This window comes from Marmota monax, unplaced genomic scaffold, assembly GCF_021218885.2.
Source record: "Marmota monax isolate L192 unplaced genomic scaffold, Marmota_monax_Labrador192_F-V1.1 WCK01_AAM20220418_F8-fsc00343, whole genome shotgun sequence".
NCBI classification, from domain to species: domain Eukaryota; kingdom Metazoa; phylum Chordata; class Mammalia; order Rodentia; family Sciuridae; genus Marmota; species Marmota monax.
The window spans coordinates 267,172-284,451 of record NW_026694892.1 but is presented as its reverse complement, the minus strand read 5'-3'; the positions used below and the strand labels follow the sequence as shown (position 1 = coordinate 284,451).

Genomic DNA, 17,280 nt, shown 5'->3' with positions numbered 1-17,280 from the left:
CAGAATGTATTAACTATGTAAATCTGAACAGGATAATTATTTTCCTAGTTTTCTCACTGATGATGTAGAAATAAGAACAGCACTAACTTGATAGAGCTGTTGTGAGGATTAGATTAGATAAAAACCCTCATTTATTGTGGTGAGCCGTGTTTGTAGACCGCTGCCGTCATTAGAAGATGGCGCCGTTCTCCGTTGTGGATCTTGGTAAACAACTCCTTATTTGGGAGAGTTGGCGTGCTGTCCCTCAATACCCTATGAGAAAACCCCGCGTGGCAGCTTTGGATTGGACTTGAGTAAGCTTTATTAGGCTATGCTTGGGTGCTCGGCGGGGGGTCACTAGAAGATGATACATGAAACAAGGCCTGAATAAACTGCTGAAAGAAGAATCCTGTGTCGTGTTTTCCCTTGCCGGCGAGGGGTCGCGACAATTTATCACCTAGCATGGCTCCTGATATCCAGTAAGTAGTTACTAGATGTCAGCTAATGGTATTATTAGTACATTATCTTATTTATTTTCACAGGAACTACCATAACTTTGAAATTTTCCATTACAAGGTGCACATTAATTTTTCATAGGGAAGAAATATATTTTCTCAACTAATTCTAGTCGTTTCCAAATCAGAAACAACCATAGCATTTTATAATCATATATCAAATGAGTGAAAACACAATTAAATTTGATTAATGTGTTTTTTTTCCTTAATCTTGTAAGTATAGCATGTTTTTTTCCTGACTGGTATAAAAAGTTAGAAGTTAATGTCATTAAAATTCTCTGACATGGTGAGAAACAGCTTTGCCATCAGGAGCTCATCCCTTCCCCAAGTGAAATCTTTAAGAAAAATAAATACTGAAAATTAATTGCACCATTAATATTTTTCTATTCTTTGAAATAATTTATAATTATTTCACATTCAATTATAAATTGCAAGTGATTTATCATAATGGCTATGAATCGGGAGTATTTAAATGACTTTATGATTAAAAGAGTCCCTACCAGTTTGAACTACTTAATTTATTTATATCCTGACTCTTTTCAACTATATTAGGGCAATTTTAACATGAAATATGTATATCCAAAAGTTAATAATATGGTAATAGACATAAAATTAAAAGTCCAAAAAAAAGAAAAAGCATAAAATAATCAAGAAAATTAACATGCATGAAAAACTACCAAATTAGAGTTTCCTGGCAGCAAATGTAAAACTAAAAATAATACAAAACCAAATGAGTTACTATATATCATTAAAGGTCTTAAACATTAATAATAGACAATAATTTTTTTTCTGAAAACTAATTTTAAAATTAATTTCTTTGTCAATATAGCCAATTTTGTGAATATTTCTTTTATCTTTAAGGGGAATCATAATATATGCCCCAATAAAATGCATTTGAACCTGTGGTACCCGATGCTAGTGAGGTATGTGGGACTACCTTCTCATCACTGAGTTATGCTCATCAACTGTAAGTCTGCCCTGTACTTCTCATCTTATAAACAGAAACAAGGCAAAGCAAAAGCCACACATAAAACCACCACCACAGTAAGAGCTACCATGGGCTCATCCCCACCCAGCCCCTTTTCAATCCTCCCTTTCATCCTCAGAGTTGTCTCTGATCCCTGCATCCACATTTTCACCTCCCCTAGATACCAGGGTGGCTTCTTCCCATATCACTCCCTGAAACTGCCCTGATGAATGCCATCTTGTTCTGCACCCTACCAACCCTCAAGAATCATTGTTCTTATGCCATCTCTCGTGTGCTTTCAACCCTGTTGCTAGTTCTGTTGTTCCCAAAGGCCTCTCTCTGTTCTCTTGGTTTCCTTCTTTTCTGATTCTCTTTCACTCTCCTCCTTTCCTTTCCTACCTCCTTTTCTTATCGGTTCCTTCTCTACCTGTACCCACATGCACCTTTCATTCCTTCCTGAGGTTATTTGTATTCAAATACCTCTTCTGTTCTAACAGCTACCATCCGGCCATAGTAAATTGATGTATCCTTATGGTGCTTCATGATCCTGCATGCAATATGAGTATTTCAACTACAAATTTCCAAACCAAAACAGTCTCAAAACAATTTTATCTATAGAATAATAAAACCAACAATATCCAATTGTTTAATCTGGAAACCAATGAGCTAGACTTTGTCACTCATACCTCTCTGCCTACTACACATAGCCAAGTTTTGTCAAACCTGCCTTCAAAATACCTCTCACATATGCCTTTACCTCATGTTTCCTCATAATTAGACTGTGGCTATTTATCTGGGGAAAGAAACCACACAGTGCAATACTCTAATCATACAACGTTCTGAGCCAGATCAGCAGGACTCATCTCTGATGACCTTAGTCTTGATCCCTTGGTTAAGATGGCTGCCAGCTTTCTCCATTATAAAGTTACTGCTTTTTATTTTCCCATACTTTACTCCATGAAAATAAGTCCCTAAGTCCAGGCTACATTCAAAGGGAAAGAAATTACTACATTCTGTAACTGGGAAGGAGGAGCATCCACATATTGTAATTTTCTTTTAGGATACTTAAAAAAAATCTCTTATCCTCTTTAGACTTAGATTCTGAAGTCACATCTTTACCTCTTTATGAACCTGTTTTCTGTTTCCATTAGTAGTCTATATGTTCCACGAGGACAGAGTTTGTCTGCTTCCCTTGCACATTTCTCCCCTAATACATTGGTAGCATTAACTAAATATGTATTAAAAGCAATCATCATAAGGATGGTTGATAAAAATATTGAAAATACTTACATATATTTAAAATATATTCTTGCCTTATAAATGGCTTGCCATATGTTATTTCATGAAAAGGTTTTTGCTTGCAACAATAGCCACCATATCAGGAGCAGGAGCTGCAGCCAGGGAAGCGGCAGTGACCTCCCCTATCCCCATCCCCATCCTCACAGTTGTTGCCCCCCCACCATGGGATGGGGGGTCAGTGATGGAAGTGAAGGCAGCTGGGTTAAACAGATCACCTGCAATTATTCTATGCATGGGTTTGTAAAGAAGGACATAATCGTCCCTACTAGCATGATCACTCTGACAGTCCATATGGTGTGCAAACATTTTCAACAAGAATGCTATATTTATGAAGACCACTACAGATATGAACACAGAGAGCTATTGAAACAGGCTTCAAAGCCTACAAAACAGACTTCAAAAACTACAAAACCATTTCTTCCTCAAGTCTCTCAGCCTTGGTTGGACTGCTTGTCAAAATGAATACAGGCGAAGATGGGTCAAAAAAAATTCCAACTATTCAAGGATAGGAGCAGATCCCAAGCACTGGGTGAATGTCATTGAATTTGTTCCAGGGCAACCCTACTCTAGTCGCACTGATCCTTTCTGCACTGAAGCACCCCTGCAGGGCTCAGTGAGGAAGGAATAATCAGAGAAAGAGCAAACTGCAGTGGAAAGTAAGAAACAGCTTTGTCCCTGTGCTGCCCCTATACTGCACTGGGAGAGTGCCACTATGGGGAGAACGGTGTGTATTGTCCCAGAGAGTCCTATGCCATGCATGGGCTGCAGGTCCTCCCCCCATGACCCAGAACTCACAGCACATCATAACTTGCATTGAGGCCTATGAGGAGGATATGGAGCTATCTTTGGCTGTGCAGTGTAGAAAGGACATGGTGTGTGGGATCTGCATGAAGGTGGTCTATGAGCACTGCTCTGGGATCTTCTCTGACTGCAGCCATACCCACTTTCTCAAGTGTTTTTACAAGTGAAGAAGTGCTAAGCACTTTGAGAGCAAGATCATAAAGTCCTGTCCAGAATGCTGGATCACATCTAATTTTGTCATTCCATGTGAGTAATGGGTGGAACAGAAAGAAGCAACAGCTCATTCAAAAATACAAGAAGGTAATGAACAGCAAAGTGTGCAGGTTATTTTGATGAAGGATATGGGAGTCACTCATTCGGAAAGACCTATTTTTTACAAGCATATGTATCTTGATGTCAGTAGAGAGGAGCTACAGACAGTGGGAAGTACCGGCAGGTATGGGGCCCAGGGAAGGAGCCACTTTTGGATAATCATTGAAGAAAGAGAGAACAGCAACTCCTTTGACAAGATGAAGAGGAAATTGTCACCCTTGCGCTGGGTGAGATGTTGCTTATGCTTTGGCTACAGGTTGCTGACAAAGTCTCAAGATGAGTGGAACTTGCTTCATGATGATCTGGAGTCTGTGAGCCTCTGCAGTAGCTGTCCCCTGAGCTGCGTGGCAGTGCACTTGCTCTCCTAGGCAGGCCTCTCCACTCCAGGTGCTGTTGGGATCACTCACCCAGAGCCTGCTGCTCCCTCTCCCCTTCCCCCATGGAGTGTCTCTTTTCTCTTGTTTTTTGTTTGTTTTTAAAGTTTTGTTGTAAGATGAATTTAACTGTCAGATGGTTGGTGTATGTTTGTTGTGTCATCTGTTTTCAGCCAGGTTGTATTTATGGACTTTCTGCATGCATTTCTAGGACCATCAGTTCAAAAGCAAAAGCACCAGCTGTGCTTTGAGTTCCAAGAGTAGGGGTGATGGGTGAAGGGACCTAAAGTCGTTGGCAAGTAGCTTTCTGCTGCAGACATGGGAGGTGGATCCTCAAGGTATTTGGTAAAATCTGCACATCCTGATTTGTAACTGTTTTCTCTCTTGTAGCCCTCCCCTTCTCACTCACACACACACACACACACACACACACACGTGTGCGTGAGCTTCTCCTGTGGTTTTGGTCTCTTGTTTATCTGCACACAAGGAGTACTACTGGGTAAGGAGACCTAGGTGTGAATGTGCTGACTGTAGAATGCTAGGAAGATTTTTGAAAGAACACCTGTGAAGATATAATAGCATACCATTGGTGCAGGATTGGCAGTTGACTCCCAAGAGCTTGCTGTGTGGGTTTAAGTGGGTACATGGGAAACTTTCTATCTCTGAATAGATGCAGTATTCTTAGCCTGAGTAGAAAAACTTGGTTTAGTGGTTTCAGACTCATGTGTTAGACAGATCTTGTTATGGTTTGGATGTAAAGTGTCCCCCAGAATCTCATGTGTGGGACAATGCAAGAAGGCTTGAAGGAGAAATGATTGTGTTAACCTAATCAGTTAACTGATCCATGATGGGATTGACTGAGTGGTAACTGGAGGCAGGTGGGGTGTAGCTGGAACAGGTGGGTCATTGGTGATGTGGCTTTGGGGTATATATTTGTATCTGTAGAGTGGAGTCTCTCTTTCTCTGCCTCTGATCATTATGTGAGCTGCTTGCCTCAGCCATACTCTTCCAAAATGATGTTCTGCCTCACCTCAAACCTGGAGGAATGGAGATGGTCTTCTATGGACTAAGACCTCTGAAACTGTGAGACTTCAAATAAACACTTTTTTCCTCTTCAGTTGTGCTGGTAAGGTCCTTTTAGTCACAGCAGCAAAAAATCCGACAAGAACAGATCTTAAAGGGCCAAGAAGTGTACTGGTGGTAGTTACTATAGCAGTGCTATCTCTGTCTATGTGCGAGAGAAATGGGATCAGCCATAGAGGTTAAATCAAGGGTTATACCATATCTTAACACAGAACAGACTGGTCTTGGTAGGGAGCCTACATCATGGGAACAAATTTTTACTCCTCACACTTCAGATAGAGCCCTAATATCCAGAGTATACAAAGAACTCAAAAAATTAAACAAGATAACAAATAACCCAATCAACAAATGGGCCAAGGACCTGAACAGACACTTCTCAGAGGAGGACATACAATCAATCAACAAGTACATGAAAAAATGCTCACCATCTCTAGCAGTCAGAGAAATGCAAATCAAAACCACCCTAAGATACCATCTCACTCCAGTAAGATTGGCAGCCATTATGAAGTCAAACAACAAGTGCTGGTGAGGATGTGGGGAAAAGGGTACTCTTCTGCATTGCTTGTGGGACTGCAAATTGATGAGGCCAATTTGGAAAGCAGTATGGAGATTCCTGGGAAAGCTGGGAATGGAACCACCATTTGACCCAGCTATTGCCCTTCTCGGACTATTTCCTGAAGACCTTAAAAGAGCATACTACAGGGATACTGGCACATTGATGTTCATAGCAGCACAATTCACAATAGCTAGACTGTGGAACCAACCCAGATACCCTTCAATAGATGAATGGATAAAAAAAAATGTGGCATTTATACACAATGGAGTATTACTCTGCACTAAAAAATGACAAAATCATGGAATTTGCAGGGAAATGGATGGCATTAGAGCAGATTATGCTAAGTGAAGCTAGCCAATCCCTAAAAAACAAATGCCAAATGTCTTCTTTGATATAATGAGAGCAACTAAGAACAGAGCAGGGAGGAAGAGCAGGAAGAAAAGATTAACATTAAACAGAGACATGAGGTGGGAGGGAAAGGGAGAGAAAAGGGAAATTGCATGGAAATGGAAGAGACCCTGATTGTTACACAAAATTACATATAAGAGGTTGTGAGGGGAATGGGAAAAAAAAAAAAAAACAAGGAGAGAAATGAATTATAGTAGTTGGGGTAGAGAGAGAAGATGGGAGGGGAGGGGAGGGGGGATAGTAGAGGATAGGAAAGGTAGCAGAATACAACAGTTACTAATATGGCATTATGTAAAAATGTGGATGTGTAACCAATGTGATTCTGCAATCTGTATTTGGGGTAAAAATGGGAGTTCATAACCCACTTGAATCTAATGTATGAAATATGATATGTCAAGAGGTTTGTAATGTTTTGAACAACCAATAAAAAATAAATAAATAAATAAATAAAATTTAAAAATAAATTAATTAATTAATTTAAAAAAAAAAAGAATGTTTCATGGTTTAGGTTTTCCAGAATTCTGACACTTCACTTTGTCTTTTTTGAGGGCTTCGATGGTCAGGTTTTTGTGTTTATTTTTGTGGGTGTATCCTCTTCCTATCCCTGAGCTTTGCAGGTAGACAGATGTCATTCAAAACTATGTTATAAGGTATTTATTGTAGTGGAAAAATTGATTTACAGTAATAAGTCACACTTTTCCACTAAAGGGAGGGCATGGTCATCACAAGGCAAGCTGACGTTCAGTTATCAGAAGAATTTCTTGATTGGAAAGTTGACTTTTGCACTTTGATGCTTTGTTTCCTGAAAACAATTTGGGAGATGCCCCTGCTTTGTCCATCTACTGCTTTTGTTGTGTGGGTCCCACCCATTTTTCCAGTTCAAGAAAAAAAACAGGTAACTGTTTGTATTTTTCAGGTGCCCTTTTTTAAAGAAGCACTTTTCCCAAAGGAAACAGTATTTAACAAAAGTTTGGGCCACCACAAGTAGCATCAAAAGCTATTAAAGAATCCTTTGTTATTATTATTATTTTTTATTTCACACATGTCCCACCATCTTGGTTATTTGACAAATGTGACATCTGTGTTCTTCATATTCATTATTGTGGAATGTGCCCAGTCATATGCACAGCCAATCAAGGCACTGTAGCAGAGTATCACACACACTTGAGATAGGGCAGTAAAGTCTATATTCCTTATAGTTATTCAGTACAGTCATTGTAATTGGAGATTCTCCAACAGGAATAAATTCCTTGATTCCTCTGAGACTAACCAAAAAAGTATTGCCTATATGAAGAACTTACAGGTCAACTTGAAGCCTTGATAACTGTTGTCAAATTGTATTGTAGATATTCTAACATTTGTCAGGATAAAGAAGTGATGATCAGAAATGCCTTCTTCTACTATCATATAAACCTGGGACTTTAATATAACTACAAATACCTATAACTTAAAGGAGGGGATTAGGTCTCCAGTGCTTCCTTTGCTATAGGAATCCGTAAGATTCTGTAGTTAAAGTCTGTTTAATCTTAACTTTGTCTTGATATTACTAAAAATGAAATCTACATTTAGTTTCACCTGTAAAAATTGAATACACTAGTAATTTGTTCTGAAATTCACAACCTGATCATATGAAAATATAACCTTCATAATTTTTTTTTCTTTATCTCTGATTTCTGTGGATTTGCATTATTTATTTCCTCTGTAGAAATCTTTACCTTGCCTCTCCCCAGGCCCTAATTCACAACAGTGCTTTCAGAAGTGCTTTATAACTATCCTGATTCGTATAATGTGATTCCTGTCTCACTCTCCTTTCTCCTCAGTAATTCTTAACTCTATGAGGACATATTATAACCTTTGAGTGCAATATTTCTAGCCAAAAATTTTAATAAGAGATTATATAGAAGAAAAATAAAGAAATCAGATTCCAAGTTGGGTCTGCTGACTCTTAAATTATTAGCTCATTTAATCATATCAAAACTGTAAAATTAGAAGAAGGAGAAGAAGTAATGGAGCCTGGGGCTGGTGAGGTTTGCCTCGACCTCATAGGTAAGAAGGGAAGGAAGCAAGACCTCTGGAAAGGGGAGGAATATCCTCTACTTCTTTCATATCCTTGACCTGGGCACAGAGGTCAGGAAGCTGCTCTTCTTTCCTTCAGGGATGGGTGGAGTTCCCACAGAGAATTACACTTAAGCTCCTGATGGACTGTATACTACAACTTCCTAGCTCTTAATGGGCTCACCAGAGAGTTTATTTAAAACCATTTTACCTGTCACACTGCCATGCTGGTGTCATCTGCATTTAGCTGTGACAATACAATAGTGGCCACACACCATGTTAGAGTGTAAGGATGGTGCTTATGGAGCAAATGAAAAGACTGAGGGAAATCTACCTTTCTCTAACACAAAAGGCTACAGCCTATCCAATCCCCTTCTCCTTCTCACTAGGTAAAACAGGGTAATATGGAGAATACCACGTCTGACATACCTGAGTTTCTTCTGAACTACTTATAACTAAGGACTGGCTCTACACACTCCAGGTATTTGACCTCAGGCTGTTGTCATAATTCACAAAATCCATGCAATGAAGTATGCTAAATCTCTATCCTGGCCAAAACCAAAACCAGGTGTTTATTCAGCCCATCAGCCAGTTAACTTGAATTCCAACAACATGCCCATTAGTGAGCAGAGAAACTGGAACAGAGCAGTGTACAAAACAAACTTAAGTGCCTGTCTGTGAGCAGTTCACATTCTATGTAAGAAACTGACTATAAGAAGACAAAACACAGAAAACAAACTGGTAAATTATTCTGAGCAATAAGAAGTAATGAAAAAATGAGGACTGGAGACACAATGTGGCAAGTGGAGGTGGGGCATTGTCATTTGAGATAAGATAGAAAAATTCCCAATATTAATAGTATCTGACAGCCACAAAGAAATGTGCTATGCATTGTTGGGAGTCAGCAGTCAGTTGTTTGGGCAGAGGGGAAGAGCATATGTGAAGGACAGGTGACTGATTTTGCCCCAGGGTTGCAGGAGGGTCTTAGTTACTGGAATGGATAGGTAGTGGGTCTGTAGCCGAAAACGTGGTTGATGAGGTGATATGGGAAACAGGATGAGGATTCTCATGAGCATGAAAATACATGAGCTTTTGAGGTTTATTCTCCATGTAATGAGAAGCCACTGAAGAGTGCTAAAGAGACTTACTTAGTTGATTATGGTGGCACTTGCCTCTAATTGCAGGAACTGGGAAACTGAGGCAGGAGAATTGCAAGTTTGAGGCCATTATCATCAATTTAGCAAAGACCTAACCAACTTAGTGAGAACGTATCTCAAAATAAAAAATAAACAGTTTGCTGGGGATGTAGCTAAAAACAAAACAAAACAAAACAAACAAAAAAAAAAAAAACGAGAAAGACCTGACTCAATAACCTTTAATGTAATCACTCTAGCTGATTGATAACAATATGCAAAAGGTGAGGTAGGGAAACCGGGTAACTGTCAATCATGCAAACCACTGGGTGGTAGCAGGAAAGGCATTAAGTAATGGTGAGAACTTTGCTGTATTTGGAGGTTAAAGTCAATGGAATCTGCTAGTTTGTATTTGCTAGGGTGTGTAAAAGCAAGAAAATATTCAAGGATGACTGAGTTTGTAGGTGTGGTCCACTTGAAGAGTGGAATATTTATTATCAAAGGGGATACACAAGAAGAAGATAATGTGGACACAAGGTGGTAAAACATGATCAGTAGCTTACTTTTTAGACATGCTAAGTTTGAGATGCTGTACCTCCTCCAGCTGGTAATGAGAAGAAAGATAAGATTTATGGGAATCAGAGCTAGAAAACAAAGATGTAGTTGATAGGGAAAACAATTGAAATAAATTACAATGTCCAAAGAAGATTGCAAGTTTTCCCTGAAACTCAGGAATCTTAAACAGGTAGATCATAAGTTGGAATCCAGCCTCAGCAATCTAGCAAGATTGATTAGATCTCGTAAGATGTGATCAACTTAGTCCTCCCCACACTGCGCGCCCCCCCAAAAAAAATACTGGGGATATAGTTCAGTGGTAATGATGGACCTCTGTCTTCAATCCTTAGAACATCAACAACCATAAAACAAACATTGAAAGTTTGGGTTTAATTATTATATTGTTCATTCAATTGTGTAATCATTTTTTAAGTGATGGGGTCTCACTATGTTAATCAGGCTGGTCCCTAAATTCCTGGACTTACTGGACCCTCCTGCCTCAGCCTCAGAGTAACTGAGACTATAGGCATGTACCACCATGCCTGATTATTGTGTAATTGGCTTTAATTTTGTATATCTTTTGTGCATTCTGTGTCTGATATTTATCTTATAAAAGCTTTTTTTTGTTATTCTACAGATCTATGATTTTTATCAATTTATATTTAATGTGATCACTTATTTTCTAAAGGATATATTTGGAGCTATACATTCCCTCAAAACACTGCTTTACTATTGTGTGTTGTTATTATCATTTAGCTGGAAATATTCTGTTTCCCTTGCAATTCCTTCTTTGATGTATAGCTGATTTATTAACCTACTTTATAGAAACTTCTGCCTCTGCTATGAATGCAAAAAGCTACTGGAAATGTTTTCTCACCTTAATAATGGGGGAAATGTGGATAATAAAATCATATTTCCTGAGTTCACTTGAAGAGTGAAATCTGAAATCGTAAAGTAATCAAGTAAAATGACTACTACAGAAAGACAAGATACACCAAGAGAAGGTAGAAAGTAAACATTAGCCTCAGAGATACAACTATAAAACTGATGGCTCATTTCTTACCAAAAAATATAGATGTAAGAAAATAATAGTATAATATGCTTTGTATATTTGCAGGAAAAAAAAAGAAACTGCCAGTCTAGAGTTCTGGAGCCAGTGAAATATTCTTCAAGTTAAATATGTAATACAAATAATACCAGATAAAATGTAAAAAAGAATGTATTGCCAGTAGGCTTGTCTTTAAAGGGGTATATGAGCATTCTGTAAGGAGTGAAATGACTTTTGAAGGTTGGTACACAGAAATACCTGAAAGAGAGGAGAGTACCAAAATATGTTAAAAAAAAAAAAAGCTGGCAATTATAAATGGCCATTGTAGAAATCTTAATGCATATAGAATTAGATATGCAGGCAATAATACTGCATCCCCCAAAGTGGGAAAGCAATGAGTAGAGTTTAAGTCTTCTAAAATTCCAGCTTGATAAAAAATATACCAAAGATGCAATTTGTGGTCTCTAGTCAACAATAAAATAATAGAGAATAGATACATAACTAACATGGTAATGGGTAAATAAGTAAATATTTTATTATTTCAAAAGAAAATAGAAACACAGAGAAAATTAATCATAAAATAATTTATCCTCACAGAAAACAAAAAGACTAGTGCAAAATTATATGGTGAATAAAATAAGTATTTCAGTGAAATAGTAATATTATTTGTCCTAATTTTTAAAAGTGAAAATATGTGCTGTCCACCAGAGTTAGTTTATGTACATAAAAAGTTTGAAAATAAAATATCGGGGTGCTATATCACAAAGTACTACTTAAAAAAAACACTGTAGTAGCCACACCTATATTGTATTTCTGAGTGGAATAACAATATTGACATTGTGGAGATGTTGTGTATATTATCTTTGATACAAAGCAAGCATTTTGGATGTTATCTGGCAACCAGTAAAGCATGAGTAAGTCTATTTATTTTTTAAAAATACATACTATCTCTTTTGACAATGCCCAGAAATATACATTCAATTATATCAGAGAAAATTCTAAATGCAACAATGTATTTGAGTAGAATTTTTATTTTATCAGAAATAAGAAGCAATGAGAAAGAAAAATGTAACTAAATAATCTTAAAGATGCAGAAAATATGCAATAGTTTGACAGATTTCAAATCAAAACATCAACAAAAAGTATTAAATGGTCAAGTTTTCTTATTGTAACACAAAGATTCTCAGATACTATATTCTAAAAATCATGTAAGTGGGATATTCAAAGACCAAGTAGATGAAGAGGATTTACCCTGGGAGCTTATACTAGGCAGTGAGCTGACTGGTCCCACAGAGGCCAGGCCAATAGTGTTCCCAGCACTCCTTTAGAGCATGGGCACATGAGCTTATGCTGCCTGCTGTCAAAACAGGCTCAGGAAGCCCCTCCTTGTGTGTGATGCATAATGCAAGATCTTTCCAAAGAGCTCAGCAGTAGCCAGGCTCCCACAGGGTCAGCCTTTTCTGTAGGCACCTGTGTTGAATTCTAATCCATAACAGAAGATGTTTCCTGGCTTTCACTCAAAGCCACATACCTCATAAGGGCTATATATCTGGTTAAAATAATATAAATACTGAAGATAGTAAATAAAGATAAAAGCAAAAAGTTAATGAAAGAACTGATGATAATATTGAAAAGTATAAATTTCAATGCAAATGGCATTCATCAAGAAAAAGTTATTTGCTATTAAAAAATACACTTGAGTAAAATCAAAGCAATGATTAAACTATAACAGGTAGAAATTTTTTCTTTTCCAATTTGATTAACAAATAAAAATTATATACATTCAAGATGTACATGAGGTTTGGATATTTACACACATTGTGAGATGGTTCCCTAATCAAACTAATTAACATGTCCATATATATTATCTATAGTCTTAGTGAATTTCAAGGATATGAGACCTTACTATTAACTATATTCCCCGTGTTGTTTGTTAGGTTGAAGAACTTACTTATACTTGCAGTTTTGTACTCTTTGACCAGTATCTCTGTAATTCCCCTGACTTTCAACCTTTGTGAACCATTTTTCTATTATTGCTACTGTGAGTGTGACTATTTTAAAATTCCACATGTAAGATCATGAAATAGTTGTTTATTTGTTTCTGACTTACTTTGCATCACAGAGCAGCATTACCATATTCATCCATGTTTTTACAAAATTGCAGGATATTCATTCTTTATTAAGTCTGAATTATAGTCCAGTGTGTGTGTGTGTGTGTGTGTAGGTGTGTGTGTGGGGGTGTGTGTGGGTGAGACAGTTTCTTCACCCATTCATTCACAGATGAACACAAGGTTGTTTTCACATTTTGCCTGTGGTAAATACTATTGCAACAAACATAGTAGTACAGAAATATTTTTGTGATCCTGATTCCAGTTCCTTTGATTATTTTTTATATCCTTTGATGTGAGATTCTGTGATGGCAGTTTTAATTTTTTAAGGAACCATCATGCTGCTTTCTATAATGCTATACCAGGTTACATCCCCTTCAATAATGTATATGTGCTCCATGCACATAGGTCCTACAAGTTCTCCAACACAAGTTGCATTTTCACATTCTGAGAATAGTAATCTCAGTAGGTATGTCATATCTCACTGTGGGCATCATTTCCCTGATGATTAATGATACAGAGCACCTTATCATATACCTGTTAGCTATTTTTATACTACCCTGTGGTTCCTTGTGAAATATCTATGTAGGTCTTTGTTCATTTTCATTCAAATTATTTTTATGTATATGTTTGCTATTGAGCCCCTTCTATATTTTGCATCTTTACTCATTATTGGATATATGATTTAGAAATGTTTTATCCAATTATATAACATATATTTCCTTCCTTCCTTCCTTCCTTCCTTCCTTCCTTCCTTCCTTCCTTCCTTCCTTCCTTCCTTCTTTCTTTCTTTCTTTCTTTCTTTCTTTCTTTCTTTCTTTACATAATGGTTTGGATCAGGAATGTCCCCCAAAGACTTATTTGTTAAACACCTGGTCCCAAATGCAGAAATACTAAGAGGTGGAGCTTTTAGGAAGTGATTGAATCATGAGGGTTATAACCTCATCAGTGGATTAATCCATTTGATGGACTTGAAATTTGAATGGACTACTGAGAGGTGTTAGAAACTGTAGGCAGGTAGGCATTTTTGGAGGGAGTATGTCACTGGAGGTGTGTTGTGTTTCCTGGTTGCCATGAATTGAGCAGCTTTCCTCTGCTGTGTCCTTCTGCCATGATGTTCAGCCTCACTTTCAATCCCAAAGCAATCGAAGCAACCAACCATGGACTGAAACCTTGAGGCAAAATAACTCTTTCCTCCTTTTTTGTTGTGTGTGTCATGTATTTTAGTCACAGTAATGAAAAGGTAACTAATATACTTTGCCATGTCTATACTTTTTTGGTATAGTCCTGCTTTGTCTATTTTTGCTTTTTACCTTGTGGTTTCATGTCATTCCCCATGTCATCCCCTTCAATAATGTATATGTGCTCCATGCACATAGGTCCTACAAGTTCTCCAACACAAGTTGCATTTTCACATTCTGAGAATAGTAATCTCAGTAGGTATGTCATATCTCACTGTGGGCATCATTTCCCTGATGATTAATGATACAGAGCACCTTATCATATACCTGTTAGCTATTTTTATACTACCCTGTGGTTCCTTGTGAAATATCTATGTAGGTCCAAAACCAATGTGAAAGAGTACATTCCCTATATTTTTTCTAAAATTGTTATGTTTTCAGGTCTTATGTTTAAACATTTAATTAGTTCTTAGCTTATTTTTAAATACAGTATGAGGAAGGAAATTTTTTTTCTCTTTCTTTGACATGTGGATATCTAATTTTCATAGTACCACTTACTGAAAGAAGACATCATTGTTTCCCCAGAGTGCATTCTTGGTAACTTCAAGAAAGATTATTTGGCCACCGTTTGCATGAGGTTATTTCTATAAGCCTTATATTCTGTTCTTCGGTTCTCTGTGTCTGTTTTTATGCCAGTACTAAAATGTTTTGCTTACTAGAGCTTAGGAACATAATTTGAAAATAGGAAGTGTGATGATTCAGGTTTGCCCCTCATGCTCAAGGTTACTGTAGATCTGAAGGTTCTATTATAGTTGTATACACATTTTAGGATTTGATTTTTTTTTTTTTTTTTTTTTTTGTGTGTGTGTGTGTGAGAGAGAGAGAGAGAGAGAGAGAGAGAGAGAGAGAGAGAGAGAGAGAGAAATACCAGTGAAATTTTGGTTAGCATTCATTGAGTCTGTAAACTTCTTTGGACATTTTGAGCATTCTTCCAATCTATGAACATGGACTCTCTCTCCATTATCCTTTTGTGTTCCTCAATGTCTTTCAATGATTACAATTTCAGGTTAAAGATTTTCACCTCTTTGTTTGGATTTGTTAAAAAAAATGTTTCAGTAGCTATTCTAAATGCAATTTTCTTCTTCACTGTAACATTATTTTTTGTTGTTGCATAAAAATGAAACTGCTTTTTGTATTTGATTTTGTATCTTGCAACTTTACTGAATGTTAAATTAGTTTTAAGAGTTCTTTTTTAGCATTTTCTATACATGAGAACACATCACCTCCTAATAGAAACAGTTTTATTTACTTTTACCTACTTGGATGTCTTTTATTTATTTATTTTTTTCCTTGTCTGTTTGTTCTGGCTAGGACTTCCAGCACAATGGTAAGTGGGAGCTATAGGAGTGGTACCCTTGTCCCTTGTTTTGTTCCTTATTTAAAAGGAAAAGCTTTCAACTTTTCAAGTTAATTGTGGTTTTGAGATATATGAGCTTTATTGGTTGAAACACTTTGTATTATTTACGTACATTCATTTCAGAGTGCTCATTTGTTTCTGACAATTGTTTATAGAAGTCACTTATGGTCTTTTGTATTTCTATGGTATCAATTTTCATGTATTTTCTGATTTTATTTGTTTTAGACTCTCTCTCTCTCTCTCTCTTGTGTTAGTCTACCTGAAGTTTTACCATTTTGGTTTAACTTTTTAAAAACCAGCACAGTTTCATTGAAACTTTCTATTGCTTTTCTAGTGTAAATTTAATTTATTGTCCTCTGTTATTTCCTTCCTTCTGTATTACTGGGATATGATTTGTTTTGTTTTTCCCTAATAGCTTCAGCTTTGACATTAGGTTGTTTGAGATCTACCTTTCTTCCTCCCTCCCTCCCTTCCTCTTTCTTTCTTTCTTTCTTTCTTTCTTTCTTTCTTTCTTTCTTTCTTTCTTTCTTTCTTTCTTTCTTTCTTTCTTTCCTTCTTGCTTGCTTTCTTTATTTTTTAGATTAGAAAATATCATCCCACTCTTTCTTACCCTGTAAAGCTTCAGCTGAAACAAACTAAACTTATGATATCTTTATAAATGTTTCTTTGTATATGAGAAAATACTTTTATGTTTCTCCTTTCAAGTGTCCGTCTTTTTATTGGTTTTTTGACACTTTGATTATGTCTAAGTGAAGTCTTCTTTGGGGTGAAGCTGACTGAAGACCTTGAGCTATGAACTGGGATGATTTTATCTTTTCCCATATTTGGAAAGTTTCAGCTGCTATTTTTTTAATAAGTTTTGAGTCTCTTTCTTTTATTCTCCTCCTTCTTCACATTTTTAATATAAATGGTAGTCTCTCTTTTTTGTGTCCCCTATATCTCATACATTTCATCTTACTCCTGTAACTGTACATTTTCACATACTGTTGTTGACTTCAGATTCTTCTGTTTCATCAAGTCTGCTGTTGGTGTTTTCTACTACATTTTGGAAGTTTTTATTCATTGTATTCTTCAGTTCCAACATTTTAATGTTTTGCCACTTTGTTGAATTTCTTCTTTTATATCTTTAGTATTTCTTTAATTGTTAAGTTGTATATTAATGTTTTCTGGTAGTTTGATAAACTTCCTTAAAGCAATTCATTTGAACTCTTTGTTAGATAATTCAGAGATTTCCATTTCTTTGTGATCAGTTACTGGAAAATGGAAATTCTCTGGTGGTGACATTCTTCTTTTTGCCTTTCATTGATATCTGTATATTTGTTAGGGAAATTATCTTTCCAGACTTTCTAGATTTTTTTTTTTTTTTTTTTTTTTTTTTGTAATTGGGTCTTCAGCAACAGATAAATGCAATAGTGATGTTAGGTGTGGTATTGTCATTACTGCTCATTTGGACACAGTAATATAGTTTCCATATAGCTCTGTTGGCTAA

The 17,280-nt window shown here is 36.6% G+C and overlaps 1 pseudogene; it reads left to right on the top strand.

The window, feature by feature from the left end:
• Positions 1-2,803: 2,803 nt before the first annotated feature.
• Positions 2,804-4,241, top strand: LOC124080804 (E3 ubiquitin-protein ligase makorin-1-like; annotated as a pseudogene).
• The last annotated feature ends 13,039 nt before the right edge of the window (positions 4,242-17,280 follow it).